Below are 6,592 nucleotides of genomic sequence, written 5' to 3' on the forward strand. Positions count from 1 at the left end.
CTGCCGACCTCTGAAAGTAAATGGCATGTACGTAGATCCAGAGAATTCCTTGCAGGCTAAATCATTTGCACTGCAATCAGCAAGATACTGGATGGTGCAGCCCTGAGGTACTAACCAACCAATGTGAGTATGTACGGCAGAAGCTGTCCATGAGTCAAACACAAAAATATATTAATGGCAGCCAGACAATGGGAGCAGCTCATAATATTTGGGGGTTTAAGCAGTGATGGGCAATTACAGCATATTATTCTTATTAACATTAGAGAAGAGAAGATTGTTAGGAAGACACTTGAATGTAGGTTTGGGAACCAGTGTCACCCTGGTACACACACAAAATTTTCTGAGGATATTATGTAAATAATGTAGCGCTACTACTGTGATGTTAGCCATACCCTTCTAACAAATGCCATTTTCAGGAGATTTTGTACGCACCGAGAAATGCTGCTCTTGCCAGAGTGCAACAATTCCTGAGCATACTCAGCTGAGAGATTTCTGCTTGGAAACACTTGCTTTTTCCATAGTAAGGGCCTGAGCTTGCACCCAGAAAGGAATTGTCACAGCACGCACTCTGTGTGTCTGAACAGCTTTACATCAGAAGCAAGCTGTTGTACACTGTCCTGACACCTAGGTGTTTCTGCTACCTCATTTCAACCCCTGTGATGGTTTGCTTTTGTATTGCTGTTCCAGAGGCAGGAGACTGTAGAGATTGTATGAGTGCTCTCTGCTAACACAGCCATCACAGCGATAAGGCAGTATGGGTTGTGTGCAGGAGAAAGGTAAGGCATAGTTTTTGCCAAGAGTTGGCTGGTCCTAATGAAGGGCCTGCCTCGCAGTACTCTCACAGGCAAAATTTCTGCCCACATCAAGAGTTTTGGCTGCATATTGCCTTTTGTACTGAATTCTAGGTTGATACACCTTGTTAGCTGAATTAGAATCCATTCTGGAGCTTTGGAAATTTGAAAAGTTACAGCTTTTGGTTTCTTTCATCATTGCTGCTAGCTTAGCATTAAACTCTGATAGGACACTGCTCTGAATGTGAGGGATTTTTTAGACAAGGAATTCTTCTTATGGATTGGCAGCCAACATCTCAGATAGTTATCACAGCCAGCAACTGATACATATGCGTAGCCTGGTTCCCCCACTGGAAGGGGGGGGTCAAGTCTGTTGAGCTCCTGACATTTTCCTCATTTGAGCACAGAACAAGATGGCTTCACCGTGGCTAAACACAACCCAGTGTTTAGCTCTGATAAAACCTACCCAAGTTAAGTGTTCCCCTTGAGGACTACAACACTTCAGGTATATCTACACTATCAAATAACTAATAGCATATTCCCAGGTCCTGATCCTCTTATTGCCCATACTACGCAAATGATTGTTGATGCCCAGGCTCTCTTTAAGTATTAATCAGATAATTCTGTCCAAAACAAGCTCAAACATTGTCAGGGGGGATAGTTTGCTCAAGGGATAATTCGTTCCCAAGCACTATGGATGAGACTGCACCAGGGTTAATACTGCACAGCTTGGCTTGGCACTGGTGATCCTGCATTCAGATATATGCATTTACCAGTGTAGAAATAGCCCCCGAGTCTGTTATGCAGGCCCTCCATGAATGCAGATAATCCTCAAAGCAAATAAAAATTCTGGAGCATTGTGTGACTGTGAGCCTCCAGATATTAGGATTTTTCATACAGTAATGAATTGAGAATCTCAGTATTAAAACACAAGAGCTGATGAAAAATGCCTCTCTCGTCCCCAGCTGGACTAATATGAAAAACACACCTTAGGCTTGATCCATCTTTGTACCTGTCAAAGAGCAAGGAGTTTTAAGCAAAGTTTTAATTGCCTCCCAACACAAAAGAAAAGTTGAAAATACCAATTGCTGTTAAGGGCTGTGTTTTTCAGCATGTTTCATATTTTCTTCCCAGGGGACAGATCTAAAAGGTAGATAGAGTACTCAAGAGCTGAAAAGCAATTATATATTATACAAGATGTTTAAGAGCAGCTTCAAGGCCATCTTGCCAATCTCTTTTATTATCCTTTTTTTTTTTTGAGAGAGAGAGAGACAGAGGCTAAAATGTCTGTCTTAAGGACAACTGTCTCCATTGCTTGCTTCCTACCAGAGATCTGGCAGGCTGTTGCGCATTTTCTCCTTTCCTTGCAGTTACCAATTTTCTAATTAAGTCTGTGCCTGCCCCCATTAAATCAATCAGAACATTGCCACTGATTGCAATGGGAACAGGAGCAGGCTTTAAGGGCCAGATCTGCAAAAAAGCTCGGCATCTGTAATTGGGGCCAGGTTTTCAAAGGAAGAGGCAACTATGGGCGAGCCACTCCTAACCCTGCATTTGCCATGCCAGCCTCAGCTCTGGGTGCAAAACACTTGGAAAACGCCAGCTTTAGAAACTAGCGCTGCCCCAGTGAGTGTAATAGCAATTAAGAGCTGTCAGCAGCCTGGGGAGAGGCAGTCAGCACTCTTCCTTTTGCCTGGTTGGAGCGGAGGGTTTGGTGAGCGGTCGAAGAGGAACATCCAGGCCCTGAGGTCTCAGGGACGTGTCCGAAGGGCGAGAGAAGCAAAGGCTGCTCGTCCTGAACGCAGGGAGGGGTCGAAGCTCTGGCATGTGTGGTGTTTTTATGAGCAGTAGGGTATTTTCTTTGTTGTGTGCTCTTATACCCGAGTCATTGTGAAGTTTGCCAGCTGCTGTCATCAGCAGTGTTGTTTCCAATGAACAGTCAGGCTTTCCCCAGACCAAATAGCCTTTTGTTCTCGAGAAACAAATGTGGCAGTATGTCATCAGCTCAGCTTAATCACTCCTTTTTACTCAGTAAAAGGAATCTCTTACTTTGCCTTATCAGAAGTATAGGTTTGCTCCATCAGCTGCCGAGGACCCTGGTCTCTGAGAGCCTGCGGGACCTCCCAGGGACAGGCATGTCCTGGCAAGGAGAGGGACTGCTGAGTGTCCTCCCAAAGTGGAAAGAATTGACTGGGAGGAGCAGCTAAACCTGCTGCTAAGCTAATTAATCTCCTACGTATCAAATAGTTTATGCATGCTTTAGTATATAACTGTTTTGAAAATAATAGATTTATAGTTGATTTTCATCTTGGAAAATAAAATTTTTCATCAATAAAAGATCAATTTTATTATTCCCATGGCTGAAAAATTATCTTTATGTCCTTACAGTAGGCAGCATACTTGAATGTACACATTTGTTGCTAGACTGTAACAGTAATGCAGTTATCTGTACTAATATTTTCTTCAGCTACCTGTTTCTGTTCTTACTGCTCTTCTACTGCATCTTACTGTTCTTACTACCAGCTGCCGGACAGGGATGCTTATGGGTTTATTGGCTCAGGTGAGTTCTGCTATACTCTATTCTTTTCTCTTATTTTTCTTATTGTTCTGCAAATCTTACAGCTTATTAGCGTTGATTATTCTAGCACAGTTGTTACCAAATTGCAGATACTATCGAGTAGCATGTGACCACCAAGAGATATCTACAAGCAGGGCAACAGACATACCTCAGCTTGTATGGTGGCTCCACATTGTGTTCAAATGCCAAAGGAATGGGCTGAAGTTTTGTGTCTGCGAGCAGTCCACACGCTGTGGTAACAGGACCCACAGAGATACGTAAAACTTAGCCATGTAAAGCTGCGGAGCCAAACCCTCCCCTGCAAATAACCACCAGACCTGTTTATTAAAAGTCTTATTTCACCTGTTGTTGGATAAATTTTTTTAAAAGTCCATTAAAAATAATGAAGCAACTCTTTTTTCTGATATATTCTGAAAATAAATAGAATTGATGAACTAGTAATGTGAAATCCATGCAGAAGTAGAATAGCAATACACAGAGCAAAAATAAGCAATGATAATAAAAGGTGTTGTCTATGGCAGCTTGTGAATAAGTGTGCATAGTGGATTTTTTTCTCCGCTGTTTGCACCCTATGTACTCATTTCATATTGATACTGAAAGGCTAAATATTTTTTTCCAAAGGACTGAGATCAAATCCATAAGATATGCAGGTACCTAACTCACATGGACATCAAGAGGACATTGTTAAAAAAAGCTTTCATGTATGTTGGCCTACAGGGCCACAGTTTGCATCTCAGAGCATCTCTCTCATTTGAGCTGCTATACTGCAGCACAGGGAAACATATCACAGATTCTCCCTTTGCTTGTGTATTAAAGATCGTTCAGAAGAGTCAGTATGGCTTAGATTCAAATCTGTGGGTGAAGTCATTCTCCGATATAACTATTCATCTCAGTGAAATTGCAGCAGGGTTGATCATAATTAGCATGACTGGTAAATGTAAAGTACCTTAATTTTTAAACTCTGATCACATAGGCTCATGCACTTACACTGGTCAGTATCTTCCTCCCTGCATTTTTATTCGAATGAGACATTTGGTAGAAATTCACTGTTACAAACACGTATATGTGATTTCTCAGAACTTCATACAATTTTCTCAGAAACCTGTTCTTGCAATATAACGTTGTTCTTTTTAGCAGTTTTCTTGTACTTTGTTTTCTTGTACTGTGCAATATCAGATGGCACTTGTTAGCCTTTTTTATTTTCCCTCAAATATTATACTTTCTAAAAATGTTTTATTTTTCCTCTTATGGCTAGCACCTGTGGGGCTTTCATGTACTCCTGTAGTGAACAGGAACCTCAAGAAATGTAAGCCAAGAAGCAACAATTTCAAATTGCAGTCCTGATGTAACAATCCTTTCTATATTATATGTAGAACTTATATAGGTCTTCATTGTGATGCAGAGTCCCTGTCAAGTAGAATCTGGGGAAGATGAATTATCAGAGATAAGATTCAAGGTAACTCAGAGAAACTGAGCTGGTTTAGAATGTTGTGCAATGTGTAGAAGTTATCACTGGTTTAATCTTCGTAGCCCTTTGCCTGTAAAGTCAAAGCATTTAGGCTTGTTTACACCAACTGTTCACATTTGAGACATTCAAAACAGCTCTTGACATAACTTAGAATAGCTTCTGCTTCTTTATTTTTTTCTGCACAGTCACCTTGTAGTTTTAAAGTCTGATGTCTTGGGACCTCATAAAGCTCAGAGCGAGTGCTGTATGAGAGATCTCTTCTCCAACAGCACAACGTTCCTGTTTCTACTCCTGAGGAGATGAGGTCTGTGATATATCTGATGCTCATCTTTCCTCTCTTCTTTGGGTCAGCAGGTAGGAGCCGTCCGTGTTCAACATTTGGAATGAAGGAACAAAACATTTGCTTGTCTGGCTGCAGCTTTTGAAATGGCTATGGGAAGCTGCTCCCTAGAGCTTTGTAATATTATGCCCATTGCTAAAGAAGGTGGAGTAGTGGGAGGAGAAATATACTGTAGGCAATAAACTGTAATAAGTGTGATTTATTTCATGGCTGCTACCATTGCATTTATGATATGTATATGTCTAGAGTCTGTGTGTGTATGCAGAAATGTCTTTGTGTCTTTGTATTATTAGATTTCAGTAGTACCTGCAACTAGCAGTGAGCAGGCTATCTAATCCATTGAAATCATGTATATTTTTTCCTTTAAAAGCTAGAAATAGACCTTTGTTTTTCAAGAAGGGGAGATGATTTAACTGCAAGTTACAGCTGGTTTCCTGCATTGTAGTCAACATATTTCTGGTTCATAATAATTAGCTTAAGGGTGTATTTTGTTCAATTTCCATAAGACATTTATGTTACTGTGGGAAAAAGAGTGAACTTTTTCAATTTGTAACTTTAGTCTAGTGGCAAAATAGTAAACATTTTCATACCAAGGTGTAGATTGTATTTTCAGCCATTTGACCTTTGGGCTGTAATGACTTAATTCCCCCACAGCTGTGGGACACTGAAATGTGCCTGCTTCTCCAGGGACTGAGCATATGTCTGGGACACCATCAGTTTGTGGCAATTTAAAAAGTTGCTGCTCACAAGTTAAGGTGCTGTGGACCATGCACATGTTCCTAGCTTACCCCAACGTGAGATAAAGTCCCTTCAATTAAACTACTTTCATTTGGGTTTAAGCCGAGTGCTTTATTTAGACATTGGAGCAACCCAAGAGAAACTATGCTGCTGATGGTGGGTCAGGAGAAGAGCGGTAACTTAGTAAGTCACTGTAACACGGTTGTATTTAATCATATGCCCAAAACCAGGTGTCCCTACTCCACACCTGCGTGATTCCAGCCTGCTGAAGGAGGCAGTAGCAGTGAAAGTACAGAAGGCGTGCTCAGACCTCTCTGGATACGGAATTGATGGCTCAAACAATTTTGGAGGTGTTGGTGTTCACACTTGCATGTGCCATAGCTTATTGATGTACACAAGTAAAGGTAAATACTATCAATTCAGAATTTTCCTCTCCCAGTCCTAACAAAGCTTTTTGTTTACTCTGTATAACTTCAAAGTTATTATATAAATGTTATTAAATAAATTTATTACCTAAATGCCTTTTGCTTCATTAATACCTCCTCTATCATTTTGCATTTGTGCCAACCAGGTACTGAACATTGCACTGTGATTTGGCAGCACTTTCCCAAGGTGTCAGTGAATGCACTGGGTCCTCATACCTAAAGAATTAAGCCTCCACAGTAGACTGGAGAGAA

This window comes from Harpia harpyja, chromosome 4 (genome assembly GCF_026419915.1).
Source record: "Harpia harpyja isolate bHarHar1 chromosome 4, bHarHar1 primary haplotype, whole genome shotgun sequence".
In the NCBI taxonomy this organism is placed as follows: domain Eukaryota; kingdom Metazoa; phylum Chordata; class Aves; order Accipitriformes; family Accipitridae; genus Harpia; species Harpia harpyja.